Here is a 14805-nt window from a genome sequence, read left to right as displayed (position 1 = left end):
ACTTAAGAGGCCTTCTGGTCTGTTTCTCTACCATTATAAAGTGAGGTTTTCTCCTTGATCCTGACCCCTTTGGATCAGGCCTATGTATATATGTTTTATATGACTTCATATTATATGTGTACGTATATATATCCTGGCCTCTGAACTACAGATGCAGCAAGAGGAGAATGCCCAGCTCCTTCCTGTGGACGATGGAGACCACGTGAGCAGTCACCAATAGCAACGGGGTGATAAGAGCTATTCTGAGGGACTAAGGGGCAGAAGGTCTGAGAACCTGTTCAGTGTTAAGAAACCTGCCTGGCCAAGGTGTCCCTGGCTTGATTCATATAGTCCTTGTCCTGCCAAATACTTATTATTGTGATATTATCTCCCAGAACTTTCACATTTATTTGATCTTCTCAATGATCTCACAGAATCGGCTGTGAAGATACTACCAGAGAAGCTGACTGGGACCTGGATCTCCCACTTACTGACTCCCTGCCCCATCTGGTCACCCAGGGCTGAGCAGGGTCCCACCCGTCTTTGCCCCTGGGCCACTCCACTGAGGGAGCCGCAAGGCGGTTCTGTGGGGGAAGAGTCCGGGTCCATAATAGCAGGGTGACTTAATGCAGGTTGAGTCAGTGTGTTATTTGGGGCAGACACTGTGCAGGGAAAGGACTGGCCATGTCAGACTTGGCTCATCCTCTTCCCTCGTCAAACACTCCCACTTAATCCCTGACCTCCCAGAGTCAAGGAAGTATGTGCACTATCGCTAGAGCCAAAATCTGCAGAGTCAAGTGCGCTTCCAGCCTGCGACAAGAAGTTCCAGGTGCCCAGGGGCGGTGGTGCTGGCCCAGAAGTCACAGGAGCCTCCTGGGTTCCGAGCACCCTGCGCTAACTCTGTGGAACTGGGGGTAAGTCACAGAACCTGTCCAGGAACCTGGGGAGGGGGACAGAGCCTGTCAGCCCCAGCCTCAGCTCTTCAACATGGCGCCAGAAGTCAGGAGCCCTGAGAACTCTCTGGCTCAGCTGCCAGCTTGCTGGGCCTCCGTCCCCTTCATTACAAAGTGGGGATGTTGGACTAACCACACCTAAGATCACGGCGAGCCTGGGTAGCCTGTGATGATCTTCTCTGTGCCAAATTACCCTAATTCCTTCCATCTTCTGTCATTTGCCTTCCATTGCTTGGTCTCATATACAGCCTCTTAAAGGCTTTTGTCAGTTCAGTTCCATCTGACATTCTCCAAGCAACTAGGAGCATTGAGTGTACTGGAAAATCAATGGTGCCCAAGGTACTTGCTTTCAAAGTGCCTCCAGTCTAGTAGAGGAAAACCGGCGAGCAAACAGACAATGAGACAGGGTTTCTGGAAGCCCCCCCGGGGGAGGAGGGCAGGGAAAAGATCCCACCAGGCCTGAGGAGACCTAAGTCTGAGAAGAACCTTACGCCCTTCCAGGAAGAGTGGGGACAGGGGTGGGGGCACTAACTTTTTTGCTTGTTTATTTTGTTTTGTTTTTAAAGATGGGATCTCACTATGTTGCCCAGGCTGGAGTGCAGTGGCTATTCACAGGTGCAATCATAGCACACTACAGCCTCCAACTCCTAGCCTCAAGCAATCCTTCCACCTCAGCCTCTCAAGTAGTTGAAACTACAGGCAAGAACCACTGCAACCAGCAGGGGGTACTCACCTTAAGTGGTCTTTTCTAATTGTCCAGACCCATTGCTAAACAGCTTATACATACTATTTCATTTCATTCTTTAACAACCTTTTGAGTAAGTGTTAAGCCCATTTTACAGATGAACAAACTAAGGTTCAGGGTGTTTAAGGCCATACTATAGGGTCAAGCTGAGACTCAAATGCAAGTCTGCCTAATTCCAGCCAGAGCCCATGCCCTTTCCACCCGACTAACAATGTGAAGGGCACAAATAGCTGAGACTTTGAGTACCGCTTAGAGTCTGGGCCCTGCTGGCCCTTTCTGAATCCTCCTGGCTCCTCCTCTGCCCCACAGGAGAACTGCTGCTTTAACAGACATGCCCCTCAGGGGGGTTGGTTTCCATTCATTTGTGATGGCCCAGCTGTTAGGGGACTAGCCTGGGAGTTTCTCTGCCACTGAGCACTCTCCCCTCGCTGGGGCCTGTCAATGTTTAATGGCAGCAAGGATCTTATCTCAGTTACTCAAGCCGTGTAGATTACTCCTGCGGCAGGATCTGGGGCAGTGGGGGAGGCAGCAGATGGGAGACTCATCAGTTGCCCCTCTGCTCTGCCAAGGGAGGAGGGATTGTTGGAGTGGAAAGAGAGAGAGGGTGAGAGAGGAATGGAGTGGGGCAGGGAGACACATTATAACGGGACAGAAAGCCCAGCTGTTCGTTTGCATGGCTCTGGCCACCTTCTCCACCTGCCTCTTCTTGGCCACCTCCAGCAGCCGGCGCCCTGGGGCTGCCCCCTGCACACACTCTCAGGGCCCTCCTGGGAGACCCAAAACATAGGGGAGCGAGTGGATAAATTTCTGTGGGGCTTATACAGAGATGTCTTTGAGCCCATTCTCGTGTCCCCTGGGCATCTGAATCTCTGCTTATTTTTAGGGAGAAATGTAGCATTATTTGTCCCTCTTATGAGCTGTTGAAAACAGGGACCAGCATTATTTGTCCCTCCTATGAGCTGTTGAAAACAGGGACCGCCTGTGTTCCAAGGACACAGGCATGTTGCAAAAGTCACACTTCCCATACTTTAGCACAACGCCACCATAGATCTGTGAGCTGGAGGGATCCCCATGCCCTGGGTCCTGGCTCTGGAGTACCCTGAGGGAAAGGGACAGGTTCTCGCCACTCCCCCAGGGCCCAGCGAATGCCAGGAGCAGAGAGTAAGTTCTATTTGGGGAGAAGAACATCATGGTTCAAAGGCAGCACCAGAGGCCACTCGGATGTTATTTACAGATCTTGTCTAATGACCCGTCGTCCAAGGAAGACGGGGGGGGGGGGGGGGGGGGGGGGGGGGGGATCTTGTCTAATGACCCGTCCTCCAAGCTGGAGGGGGGGCGGGCAGTGAACTTGCTGCCTTCTCCAGTGTCCCCTGTTCTCTGAATTTCTTACGTCCTATCCCAATTCCCCACCCTCCTACCTGCTCTCTATCCAGGAGCACCCTGTGCCCTTGTACCTGATGTGTCACTCACAGCCTGGAGCCTGAGAGTGCTCTTAGGGCAGAGGGAGGGGCTTGGGAGCAGGGCAGAGGGCCCAACACCAGTGCCAAGGGCGCAGAGAGGCTCCTAGCCACGGGGTTGGAGGACAGGGAACGGGAGGGGGCAGGTCCCCAGGGAGGACCCTACCTGGTGGGGGTTAAAGTGAAAGAGGGCAGGATCCTTTCCTGGCATGACTTCTGCAGGTTGGGGGAGGGGTACAGGTAGAGGTGATTTCATAGTTATTTTCACTCCAAGTTCAAATGGAAAGAAAGCTGGTTGAATGGACCAAAAATAGCCAGCACATCAGACAAATGTCCTCAAAGCCAAGATCCTTGGTTCCTAGGTTGGGGTTTTGAAGGTTGAACTTGTAGATCTCGGGACACCCTGAAGGATACTTCTGAGCCCCCATGGAGTCTGATTGCAGTGGTGTCGGGACTGAAGGCGTGATGGAGATGCCACTGGGTCCCTGCTCTGGAAGTGTCACTGGCTGGGGTGTCCAGGCTGATGCAGTCCCTCCTCCTGACCTCTTCCTTTACCCCTCGCCATCCGTGCTTGGCCTCCCCATGAAATGCCTCATAGCCTTTACCCTCCCAAAATAGCACAGGTCCTGACACGCATGTGATGTGTGTAATAATAGTCCCTGCCTCAAACAACCGCTGTGAGAATTAAGCGAGATGCCCCTTGTGGAATGCTCAGCGCTTAGCACACAGTTAACACTCAGTCAGTGTCAGCTGTTAACACCAGATGCAGCAGGAAGATAAGTAGGTGGGCACCTTAGCTCCAATATCAAGGCATGTTGCCGTGTAGTTCCCGGATCCATGGCTAATCCCTGTGTGAGAGTCACATTAACGGTCACTCTTATGCCCCCTCCAAGCCCTAGCACACACCATGCTCTGAATAGAACTGTGTTCCATGTCCTTTTCCTTAAAGCCACAAAAAGTTATTGAGCAACCACCATGCTCTAGGGACTGGCAAACAGGTGAAGAAGGTGAGGGCTGCACTGTCGGCAAACGCCCAGTCTCTCCGGGGAGGCCGACCCACAACACAGCGGCCAGACTGGCCACCAGGGGCTCCTGAGAGGAGTGGGCTGGAGCGGCTCAGCACGGCTGCTGGGGCCTGCGGGATGGGTGGGGTTTGTAAGAGCACAGGGGAGGGAGTCTTGAGGCAGGGGGATTTGTGCCACTTATCCTAGGCCCAGTCGCAATTCTGTGTGAGGTGGTCCAGCATCCATCCAGGTTAGCTGGTGGAGGGCACAGAAAGACACCAGGTGGCACATCGTCAGTGCAGGTGGAATTCTTGGGTCTCGCTCTGTCTGGGGTCTCTGGGAGTCCCTGGAGGGCACTGTGAGGGGATCATTCTCTCCCTCCCTTTCTGACCCCTCCCTCACTAATGAGCTTTTATCAGGGAAGGCTTTGGGATATGATTCACCCTCTGACACTATCTGTGAAGCGCTTACTATGTGCCAGGCATCTTTCTAGTCTCTGAGGCTACAGCAGTGAGTAAAACAGAAAAAAGTCCATTCTTCAGGGAGTTTACGCGCTAGTGCATGTGCAGGGAGGTCTGATAACCAGCAGGGTAAACAAGTGGGGCATGTAACACTGTGTTAGGCATTAGGTAGCACTGGGTGCGGCACAGGACACCCAGGCAGGGGACAGGGTGAGATTGCAGACGGGGGGCAGGGGCTAGAATACTGCACGCAGGTCACCATCGGTGGGCGGCTCTCACCTTAGTGTATCTAAGAATCTCCAGATGGGCCTGCGGAATGCAGATGCCCAGGCCCCACCTCAGAGGGTCAGATTTCACAGGCCAGGGGTCAGGCCCAGAAGTGTGAGACCACGCGGACCCGCACTGCTTCCTTGGGAAACCACATCTGGGGAGGACAGCACTGACTTTCCCCCTAGGAAGGCCCTGTGGGAGCCCCAGGAGAACTGAACAGAGGGCAGCTGTGGGCAGTGTTGCCAGCCTTCTCGCTACGGGGCATCTCCACTTGCCACTCCCTCTTCCCCGGGGCAGAGGCCCCACGCCCATCCTCTCCAGGGAAAAGGGCAAGCTTGGAGTTCCCAGCCCCAGCCAAACCCTCCACAGGAGGCAGATGGGCTGGGCTGGAAGGAGGGGAATATCCAGTCTGAGGCAGAAGCGTGGTTTGGGGTTCTGCCTCCTGAGTCAGTTCTGACAGCTCAGGGCCAGTGAGGAGTGGCTGGGCCCGGCCCAGACCTTGGGGACGCTGTTGTTCCAGTACTTTACAGCAACGCAGCTCTCACCTTCACAGTCTCAGCGCACCAAGCTCTTGTGCAGAGGGGGAGATGGACTCTCGCAAAATTTCACGGGTCTGATCTATTTATTCCGCAAAGTACTTACTGAGTATGTATTCATGCCATGCACCTTTCTAGACACTGGGGAGATCGCTATGAACAGGACAGGCAAAAATCTCTCCCCTCCTGAAGCTTACATTCTACTGGGGGACAAGGCGGTGAACAAGATAATACATAAAATACACGTTTCTCCCATGACAAGGGCTAAGGTGAAAGAACAAAGCAGGGAAACGGGGTAGAAGGTGTCACCAGTGAGCATGTCATTGAAAGTTTAGATGAGATGGCCAGGGAGGGCCTCATGGAGAAGGCCACCTTTGAGGAAGGCTTGAGGATTCTGAAGGACTAGAATTCCAGGCCGAGGCAATGGCAACTGCCAAGGCACTGGGGCAGAGTGGCGTGTGGCTGGAGCTGGTAGAGCAAGGGAGAAAGCAAGGAGGTGGTCACAGGCAGCAACCATGAAGAGCCTTGCAGGCCATAAGCAGGACTTGGGCTTTTACCCTGAGTGAGGAGGGGAGGCCAAGCAGAATTTTGGCAGAAGAGTCATATGACGTGACTTATATTTTTAAGGGATTACCTCTGGCAGCTGTGTTAGAAATAAACGAAGAGTGAAGGCAGGCAGACCAGACAGGAGGCCACTGAAATATGTCAGTGGGAAATGGTGGTTGTTTGGAAGGTACAAAGTGATTGGATATTTTAAATTTGCTGATAGACAAAATGTGAATTGTGAGAAAAAAAAATATATGTGTATATGCCCGGCACTATATGAAACTTTGCAGATTAGGAAACAGAAACCAAGAGAGGCCAAGTAACTTGAAAAATCACGTAGCTGGCAAGTGGTAGAGCTAGTGTTTAAACCAAGCCGTCGGCCCAAAGCAGCTACACCGTAAAAATCTCATCCGTTCATTCAACAACTCTCCATTGCACATCCACTCTGCTTCAGGCACTGGTCTACATGTTGAGGGTACAAAAAGTTGCTGGGGACAGTTCTTGACCTTGAGGAATTTATGTTTTGGAGGAGGAGAGAGATGTGAATAGAAATAAGGATGGCGAGATAAGTGTGCAAAGTCTCGGGCACTCAGAGGAACCGGGTGGATGCCCAAGGGAGGAGAGGTGAGGAGAGACCCCTCGGCAGGTGATGTGACCTTGGATCTTAGAGACTGAGTCGGGCTTTGCCAGAGGAGAAGGGATGGAAAAGTGTTCCTGGCAGAGGAGCTGCACGTGCAAAGGCCAGGAGGCGCAGGGGCACGGCACGGAGAATCGCAGGGATGTGCAGCGTTCTGCGGGGGGAGCCCGGTGAGGACTCCTGGGAGGGGAAAGATGAGACGGAGGACGAGCAGGTCAGTCAGGAATGGCTGGAAAGAGCTTCCCCAGGCCAGGGGCAATCGCTGCATGTTTCCAAGGGGGAGTGGAGCGACTGGATCTCTCCCTACGTGGAGGGTGGATGTCAGGGCAGAGGACGCAGTTTTCCCTGTTTCAGTGTGACGTTCCCTGTGCATTCTGGTAGGAGTGAAGGAACGGGTACAGGTTTCCAGGAAACAAACAGTACTCTGCCTGTGCGTGCGTGTCCCTTTGTGTGTCTGTCTATAAATACACTCAGACGCAGCGCGGGCTGGAGTCTCCCCCGGGGCCCTGACGGCATCTTGCTCACACTCCCCGAGCTGCTTCTGCCCCTCCTCACCCCCTCCTGGCCAGGCTCAGCCCCAGCAAGCACCAAATTTCACCCCCAGCAGGTAAGGCTGGAGTGGGGGCCAGGGCTGTAACCTCTGTCTTCCCCTGGGACACCACGCAAGTGTCTAAACTGCAGCAGGAAGGATGAGCTTGGCCCAAGGAGGAAATTGGGAGACTGTTAAACCCAAGCTGAGTGTGAGCTGACCCCCCAGTGGTGTGGGAAGGGGGCATTTGTTTGAAAACCTGACCCACATCCAGTGATTCCCACACCATCCTGGTGAGAGGCAGTGAATGGGTGACACGGTGACCCTCGTCCCACCCAGCTCCGTGATCCCTCACGTCCTACTGGTGGAGTGACAGGGACAGAGACAGAGACAGAGAGAGGCAGAGCACACACATGTATATGTATGTGTAGGTACAGGTGTACATGAATATATATAGAGAGACAAAGACAGACACAGGAAACGGGCAGAGACAGACAGAGGGAGGCAGAGACAGGAAGACAGGCAGAGATAGAGAGACAGGGCCACCAAGTATGAGTTCAAACCATGACAGTTTTCAAAACCCCAGCAAGGGCAGATCTGATAGAATGTTACACGGGATTAATACGACACACATCAGAGTCTAGCCCAGTTCCCCTTCCAGAGGCCCAGCTCAGAAATTCGTACCATCTCCTAGCAAAATCAAAACCAAAAGAGAAGTAAAATAAAAAATCAGAGGGACAGAAAAACGGGGAAAACCCAGACTCACCCGGGTAAGTACAGAGGGCAGGTCCCTCCCCAAGGGCTCACTAACTCCCATTCGCAGCCAGGGGAGAGCCCAGGTTTCCTCTTTCCGAGTCTGAGACATGTCCCCAACAGGTCAGGGCCCGGGTGGGGTGGCCAGGGTGCTGTTTCCAGGCACTGGCCACCTCCCTCCCCTCTGGAGCACCAGGACTTGGACCGGCTTACTGGGCAGCTAAGCCGGGTACTGCACCAGCCAAGCTGCCCTCCTGGGCCATCTGGCTCACCAGGGGCCGCCTTGGGAGGCAGCAAGTCCTGTTCTCCACGTGACTGTAACTTGAGGGACAGGCACAGAGAGTACAGGTGGGGGTAGAGGCTGGGAGGGGACTCAGTCCTCCTGGCCACATCCCACAACCTCTTCACCTGCCGGCCCCAAATCTCCAGACTCCTCTGGGGCCTCTCAGGTCTCCAGGCAAGAAACCAGTCTGGGAGTGTAGGGGAAGCAGACACTCTGGGGGTGTCCCCCTCCCTGTCCCCTGTCCCCTTGGACCCAACCCACACAGAGGAATCAGGGGACTGAGCCAGGACACAGGAGGGAGGGACTCAGAAGACCGGGGTCACCGCCCTGTCTGTGAAGTTGATCTTTCCCTCCCGTGGGCCCTTACAGTTATTTACAAAGTCTTGTCAACAACACAGCCTAGTTACACAGATAAGATCACTGAAGTTGAAGCTTATAAAACCCAGCATCAGTAGCACGATTACAAGACAGTTATCACTCACTGGGTCCCTCCACTTGCTGGGCAGGGCGTTAAACACTCTGTACATCGCAAGTGTAATCCTCTCAAGAAACGGGGGTTCCACAAGGGCAAGAAACTCGACCGTGGGCAGTGGTAAACCTGTCTTCTTGGATAACGACCCCTTACGGGAGGGCATGCATTTGAGGGAAGCGAGATGCTGTATCTTAAAATCTACTCAAAGACCCAGAGAACGTCTCCACCAAGTTTAGTGCTGCACGTGGTCCGGATAAGAATGCCACTAAATGAACCTTGTGATAATAGAAGGACGGGGGAGTAGCAAGGATTCGTGAGAGGGCCCCGTGCCAACCGACCAGGCGAGGGAGATCTGTGTGCAGAGGGTGATCGTTGTAAACATGCCTGTTGTAGAGACAGAGCAGGCGCCAGCCGCCTGCAGATGGCAAGAGCTCCCGTTTCTTTCTCGTCTGCCCTGCCCGGGTCGCTGTTCCATGCATCATCCCTTTCCCCTCCCGGCAACTCCCTGCGTTGCTCTATGATCACCTCCACCTCGCAGATGGAGAAGCGGAGGCATAAGTGACCTGCTAAAGACAGGTTGTTAGGAACTGGTGGAGGTTAAGATTCCAACGCAAGTCACTCCCGGGCCACCCTCTCCCTGACGCTTCCCGGCACATCACACATTTCCAGAGCCTAGTGCGACAGACCGGGAAATCCTTCCAGAAGGGCTGGCTCCCTTTGCTCTGGTTCTGCCTTTGCCGGGCATCACCAGGAAGGAATAGATGACTTGGACCAATTCCCGACAGCAGCCGTCTGGACAAACCTGCACCCGCCGTAAACGATCCCGGTGGCATTCTGTGTGCCCACCCACCTCCTGTGTGTTTGGCTGGTGTGAGCCAGGCCTCTAGATGTTAACCAGCGCCTGTGACCCGAAAAAGAAAGCACAGACAAGTTCTAGACCTGACGAAACAAGTCAGGCCCCGTTCTCAGGGAGGTTCTGCCCCAGGGAGTCCAGGTGGTGGGAAGGGCAGAGGCTTCCTGGGGAGCCAGTTCAGGCTAGAACTGGGGATCTGGAGTCACAGGCCTGGCTGTGCATCCTGGACTAAGTTGCTGAACTTCTCTGAGCTTCATTTTCTGAGCTACCTCATAGAATAAAGGTGTGTGACATAGCTTAGCAAACTGTAAAGTGCTTTGTGGTCTGTCCTGCCCACGGGCCCCTGGAGGGCAGGTGTCTCAGTGGGCCTCACTCCTGTCACCTGACTAGACTCTCCTCTGGCTCCTGAAGACTCAGGGTGCGTCGTCCTCCAGGGTCTCAGAGGCCTTTGGGGTCTCCCTCCTGCCACCTCCCCCCAGTCAGGAGCCTTCCTTGGGGCTTGTCACTCTGTGGTCATTGTCCAGCATCCCCTGCCCTGTAGGCGCCTTGTCTGTACCCCAGCTTGGGAAGGATGGTCACACGGTGGCCCTTCAGTAAAACTTTATGAAAAGGGGGATTCTGGGCAGTGAGGAAGCGAGAAGGGGGCGCCAGTGGACAGACGGAAGGGGCCTCAGCGAGCATTGTCCACCGCATGGTTTCAGTTCACCTTCTCTGCCCTGCATGGCACAGGCCGCGGGCTGCCAGCCCCTCTCAGACAGTCTGTCCTGTCCCGGTGGAGCGTCACCCTGCCAACTCGTCTCTCCTGCAGGCAGAGGCCAGTGCTACCCCAGCTCCCGCCGGGAAGTGGCCCCACCTGGCTCAGCAGGTGAGGATCCCAGGCCGATTGACTGGAGCAATCCTTGCCTGTGGGTAAGACAGCGATCTCTCTCGCTGGGCTTTGGCTTTTGTTTTGTTCGTTGTATTTTGCCTTCATGTCCAAGAACCTAAGGGCTGTTTTACAGGCCCTCGGCCCCTTTCCTCTGTCCCGAAGCAAGCAGGACTTCCTCTAACCCAGGCCTGACCTGGAGAGTGTGGGAGGGGCGTGTGCTGCAGGGGTCAGCGCCGGGGGCAGCCCACCCGGGGGTCCTCCCCAGTGCAGGGCACACAGGGCCACTCCTCTGGGGCTGTGCACAGAGGCGGTGGTTCCTGACCCTCCCGCAGCACCAGGGCTCCCTCTCCAAGCATAGGGGCCGTCCTGCCTGGAGCCCAGGACACGGGCGGACAGGAGAAGCCCTCCCCCCGGCTTGGCACAAAGCCCAGAGGCGCACACAAGCCTTCCCCACACCCAGACACTCCCACCCGCACACACCCAGAGAAGCCAGACGGGTGAGAAAGGGTGACTGGCTTTAAATAAACACGATCAGCTATTTCAGACCTCTGGGGACCTGGGGCTGCAAGACGCACCTTGCCTGGAGCGAGGCCTGTCGAGACCAGACTCTCCCGGCTCCCGGGGGGCAGCTCGGGCACCAAGACGGAGGCCTGGCGCCCCCTGCTGGTGAGATCGGGAACGCACGCCAGCTTGCGCCATCCCCAGCAAGCCCGAGGAAACCTCTGCACCCCGCCTGCCGGATCCCGGAAATGAGCAAGGACACTTCCTGTTCTCCCTCTCTCTGCTTGTCTTCCAGGGAACCAGAGTGATTTACTTCAGTCCATTCTCCCAAAGGCAGAATTCATCTCCCTGACATGTGGAAGGCAGGATGCGGCTCAGAGAGTTTGAGCACATCTCCCAGGATCACACAGCAAGTTGGGCGCAGCCCCGGAACGGGCCTCCTTCACTGCACAACCCCTGGACCCCGCAGGGAGGCGTCACCTGGGTCTCCACCCCAGCACGTTCTCCCCTGCGAGGGCTAACACTGGCCCGTCTCCAAGTTCTAGGCGGCCTGGGGAGCACTCTGGGCTGAGGGAGTCACCGACAGACTCTCAGAGGCTCAGCGACAGACACGCCGTGGGACACGATGGACACCCATTGAATAAGCGCCTAGACACGGGTTGGGGGCCCGAGGGGCTGCAACTCCTTGGGGAGCTCCCACTCCTGGAGGGGACAGGCCAGATGAGGCTACCGAGCAGCCACAGCCCGGCCTCCAAGCAGGGAGCAGCCCCGAGGGGGAAGGCTGAGGCCGGCTGGATCCCCGGCAGGGAGCGGGCACCAGGCCTAAGGTCACTGCCCCCCCGGCAGGCGTCTCCTGTGTCCCCCTTCCTCCACGCTCAGCACCTCCAGGGCTGGGAGGGCCACTTGCTGCCTTGCTAGAATTCTTCATTCAGGGAAACCCCTACTTACTGAAACATGATGATTACAGGACGAGGATTTGGAGCCAGATAGACCGGGCTCTGGAGCCCAGTTCAACCAGTTACTATCTGTGTTACCTTGGGCAATCTGCTTAACCTCTCTGAACCTCAGTTTCCAAATCTGTCAGTCGAGATAACGGTTCCTCCCGCATGAGGGTGTGCAGGAATGAAATGGGATTACGCAGTGACTCCAAGCGGGAAATACTTTGTGTAACACTGTCAATATTTCCTCTTCAAATGTCACTGCAGTTTACTCTATTATTCTGAGGGCTGGCTCAGAAGTTCTGTCGAGAGATTCAGGCTGACTCTGGGCGTTTGGGTGGGGAAGGCACTTAGGTGCTGGCTGCAGGAGCTGCAGCAACATTTGAGGGTGTGGGAGCTACCACCACGTGTTCCAGAATATCTAGCGACAAGGAAGAGAACAGGGGGGTCGTGCATTGTGTATTCAAGGTTCTGAGCTAGATGCTTTGCATACGAGGTTTCAGTTAATACAACTTGTTCATGCTAAGACAGTGTTGTCTCCAAGCCCGGAGAGGTCAGGAGACTTGTCCAAGGCTGCACATCCAGTGTGGTAGAAGCTGCTAGTTGTCCCCAATGACTTTCTACTATTTTATGAGAGTAAGAGAAGTTTTAGCCAAAACGTGGCTGCCCAGAATGAAGAGTACATTTCCCAGCATCCTGTGTGGTCGGGTGTGGCCGTGTGACGGGGTCCTGGCCAAGGAGAAGTAAATGGAGGTGCCACGCAGCAGTGTGGGAACCTCCCTTAAGACACAGGTTGTGTGTCTGCTCTCTGCTCCTTCTTTGTCCCTGCCTCCATTTTGCGGCGTTGAAGCCAGGTGCTACCTTGAGCCATGAGGACAAGGGTCACTTACTAACAGCAGAATAGCTAGTGTTGCGAATTTTCTGTTACTCTCATTACCTCTGCTTTAGAGAACCTGACCCGCAGCGTTGCTGTGAGGCTTAAATGATATGATAGATAAAGAGATTAGTCCAGCGCCAGGCACATAGCGAGTATTCAGTAAAAGTTAGAGGCTGTTATGATCCATAAGACCGGAGCATCAGGAGCCTCTTCGTGTAATAGTTAGGAGTGGAAACCGGGGGTGGGGTTGGTCAGTGGACTGAATTTTATATGCTAAGGGAATGGGGTGAGCAGAGAGGAGCCGGTGAGTTTCTTTGGCCATCACTGGTTCTCTGCCTTGGGCAGTGAAGGTCCTTAGGCAGCTGATGAAAAAGTTTCAGTCATTATGTATCTCTACCAGCAGAGGGTGCCATTTCCACATTAATAGAAATAAGTGCGTTTCCTCGGCTACTGTGAACCAGGTTTCTCAAAGCAGCCGAGGTTGGCAAGGAAGATCAGGTACGGGATGGAGCAGAAAGTGCATTAAGATTGGCGCGGATAATAGGAGAGGACAGGACAGGGAGAAACACTGAGTAAGCTGGTCAGGGAAGCTTCCCTGGAGGTGAGGCCTTGAGCTGGGCCCGCAGGCACACAAGTAGCAAAGACAGACGCTGCTGCTCCCAGGGGAGCCGCCAGCCCGGGCTCGGTGCTTAGGGCCAGGCAAGGGCAGTGGCAGCGAGGTGGCCAAGAGAGGGCATGAAGGACACCAAAGAGGGGACAGGACTATGATTCTAGCCAGGTGGTCTAGAAGGAGAACAGTGGGCCCACTGACATGGGCAGAGGTCAGGAAGGAGACGTGGTTTTCGTGGAACACTGAACGCACTCTCCCCAGCGGGCCTGCCTGCCCTGTTGTGACATCCTCTGCAGTGGCCTCGCCTTACACGCTACCCTTCCAGTAAGCCGTAATTCTGCAGGATCCCTGCGTTGTGTGGATTCCAGAAACCGGTGCAATACTCAGAGGTGTTGATGGTATCAAGATTCCACTGGTTCTTTCTCTTTAGAATAGAGAAGCCAAGAAATGCCCCAGAGCTTGCTCTTGCTTCTGACCTGGGGGCTGTGTATCAGGGTGGAAATTAACTACGTAGGGACCGTTAAAGAATCCCCTAGGGGTGAAAGAGTACAAAAAGAAGTAACAAATTTCAAAGCGAATGGTAGTTCTTATTGGAGAAGGTGCGGTTGTGGCCCAGAGATAGCAGAGAAGTTCTCTGGGTGGTCCCTGGACAGAGCTGGTCCACAGATAGCTGACACTGGTGGGCAGAGAACCACAGGCTGGGGCTGGTGGGCTGGAAGCCTCGTGCTGGGGTACCCATAACATTCCCCAAGAACTTGCTTATGTGCTGAATGCATGGCTAAGCCATAGGGCTGACTCAGAACTCGCTGGGAAGCTGCCTCAGGGGAATGCTGCAAGCTGGACTTTGCAGGAAACTGGCTGGGTTCACCCCTGCCCCACCAGGAATCCACCCACGGGGTGCAGCTGAACTCCCGGTGAGGAAGCCTGCTGGAGTGTGCTGAGGCTTGCTAGGGGAACTCCACTGGGATTCAGAGTCCCAAGAGCAAGTCGGAAGGAAAGTGCAGTGCAACCAAAAGAGACGTCTTCCCCTTTCCTCCAGGGCCCTACTAACAAAGTTCAGCATCGCACCAGCTAGCAGGGGAGAAACGGTCCAAGTATCCGTGAAGGGCGGATAGGGAGCCAGAAGCAATAAATTGATAACTAGGACAGGAACATGAGTGAATTCCACTAATGGGGACATGGGGAGAACTCTTCCGTAAATCCTATTTGAAAAATATTACTTGAGGAAATATTCCTGCCAGCTGAGAAATGAATCAAAATAAAGAATTCAACAGAAAAAGATGAAGTGTAAAAGAAAAAGCAAAGAATAATTAAATTAATAAGACTAAATAAAACTACATAAACTAAATAATTGTAATTAATATGATATGAAACTCAACAAAATTATAAAAATAATTCTTAATATTTTATATAACAAATATTTCATGATTATAAACTGGGTTTTTTTAATCATAATTTACTTTGACAAAAACTAGGAGCAAAGGAAAGTATGCTAAAAACCGGAGGTAGCAAATAGCGTGCATCTGTTGTAGG

General features: G+C 54.0%; 1 protein-coding gene across 1 annotated transcript in view; it reads left to right on the top strand.

The window, feature by feature from the left end:
• The first annotated feature begins 727 nt into the window (after nt 1–727).
• The window catches only part of CHIT1 (chitinase 1), a 34796-nt gene continuing 20718 nt past the window's right edge, over nt 728–14805 (top strand). The window contains exon 1 of the mRNA XM_045536285.1: nt 728–893. The gene's annotated coding sequence lies outside the window, so the exon portion shown is untranslated. The remainder of the gene's footprint in view (nt 894–14805) is intronic.

The sequence above is a fragment of the Lemur catta genome, chromosome 23 (genome assembly GCF_020740605.2).
Source record: "Lemur catta isolate mLemCat1 chromosome 23, mLemCat1.pri, whole genome shotgun sequence".
NCBI lineage: Eukaryota > Metazoa > Chordata > Mammalia > Primates > Lemuridae > Lemur > Lemur catta.
The sequence above is the reverse complement of the archived record's forward strand: the minus strand, read 5'-3'. Positions and strand labels throughout refer to the sequence as shown.